Below are 2,294 nucleotides of genomic sequence, written 5' to 3' on the forward strand. Positions count from 1 at the left end.
AACATATGAAAATACATTTAAAGTATACTTGACCGATAGCAGTCTTCCTATATTAGCAAATATGCTAATTTTAATCAAAATATAGCTAATATTTAACACTGTAGTCATTAGTTACACAACATAATGATGTACATACCCATTTCAGAAATATATAATGGAAAACAATCATAATAGGTTCAGTCAACATCCATACAATGCTTTTCTTATAGAAGATCTAACTACTTTGTTGTACTTTACATGTCCAGAACTTATAGACATTTGTGCATTTGACCACTTTCACCAAATTCATCACCCCATTATCTTAATGAGTGTTGGCATCTTAACAACTTTCCAAAACCAAGAGACAATATAACTTTTCATGTATATTTGCCCTTCATTGCTCACAAAAATGATTTTTGCATTTATCTGATTAAGTCTTACACATGATTTATGAGACTTAGTTCAAATATTTTACTTAATATGCAGCCATACTTTTTCCTTTATATTGATAATTATAACTTGCAAGCTTGTTAAGCTCACCTAATTTAAGTGTTTTTGCTGTATCCTCAAAATAGATGGTCATGTCATCTGCTGATAAGACATAGCTCTTGCTCCATCCTTAAAGAATGCCTTTCAAATGAATCCTCATCACATCGGCTTGACTTGTGAATTATTTAAAGGTTATTACAGCAAAAGTCAATTTTTTTTCTGTATCTGAAATGAGAGAAAAACATTCTGCTTTTACCATTAAGAGTGATGTTACTTGTAGGCTAACATCTTTCAACTATATGTTTTTTGATACAATGTCTGAGAGATTTCTGGCTGTTACAATCTGGAGGGTGAGTAACTGTCATGCATTTGGTGAAAACTAGAAAACATTTTTCAATAAACTCAGCAAAGTTTCACTATACTTTTATCAGCCCTCTCAGTTATTTTTTTTGTTTGTTTAAAATACAAATTGTACTGACTTTGAAAGAAGTAACACATCAGTTACCATAACATAATATACTGTAAAAAAGAAAATCTTCAGGAATATCTCAAAAGAAATTTTTAAAAAATTGTGTCAAAATTCACTATTCATAAAAATTATTTCAGATTAAATATATTAAATATCCTGATACTAAATGAACATATCGTTTATTAAATGTGTATGTCAAAAGTTAATTTTATCCAAAATCTAGTGGGGTGTAGGCCAGAGGTATCAGGAGTGAGGGGATCTACTAGAGACAGAGTGGGGAGCACTCTGAAATATACTGAGGGGAGCAGCGGTTGAGACAGCAGAAGTCTGCTACACCACGTGGGTCAGCTGCCTGGCCAGGGATCAAACTCAGGCTACAGTGGCTTGGTAGCTCTGACACTTTAAACCTTGCACCACCAGAGAAGACCAAGAATTTAGTATATTTTACTCGGATCTTTCTAAATGTTAATGTTATGTAGACAAGGCTTGGTTAAGTAAATGACTTTAGTTGATTTATGCATAGGATATCCATTGACCAGTAAGTACAATAGATTAGACTAGTGTTTGTGTAGTAGAAGTGGGTACGTAACTCTGAGAGGTATTTTGAAGTCAGTCAGTGAAATATACTGGCAGCTTGGCTGGGATTATTGTTACTGAGCCCACCCACTTGAGAATATACTTTTAGGTTCTTATAATTGAGACCACCCAAGTATTCACAAGGAAGTGAATTCACAATGAAATATACAGTGGCTCTTGTCTTAAAAACCTGGATTTTCCCCTAGATATTTTAGCTACATGAATCTCGTCTAGAACTCATGTTACTTACATTCCCTATATCATATGAAAATGTTATAATTGTAATGTTTACTGAGACGTGGTTATATACTAGAGAAATATGTAAGTATTCTACTATATGCATGCATATGTATGTACACAGGATTTTTTAATACAATTTCAAAAAGGAATATGATATATTACCATAATTGTATAATATCTTTAAAATTGCAAAGAAACACTGAGCTCCATATTTTTTTCTGTAAAAATAATTTGGGATTATGTTCATAAACCATCTCTGGTATTGTATATAAAAATGTAATCAATTCACATAAAAGGCAGCTGTTTAATTTTGCTTCAACTTTTGATACAGTTCTTGATCAATCTAGGTCCTCTTTGAGAAGACAGATTTCATGGCTCTCGCTCTCTATTATTGTTTACTTTTACAGAATGTTACCTGCTTTATAATGTGAATTTGAGTTTGTGGAATGTTTACTGTCACAAGATAGTATTTGATATGCCATGAAGAGGGGAATTATAGTATATAATTAAATTATCATGGATCCCAGAGAGTCAGCCTGCA

The sequence above is a fragment of the Condylura cristata genome, unplaced genomic scaffold (genome assembly GCF_000260355.1).
Source record: "Condylura cristata isolate star-nosed mole 26May11 unplaced genomic scaffold, ConCri1.0 scaffold00014, whole genome shotgun sequence".
Classification (NCBI taxonomy): domain Eukaryota; kingdom Metazoa; phylum Chordata; class Mammalia; order Eulipotyphla; family Talpidae; genus Condylura; species Condylura cristata.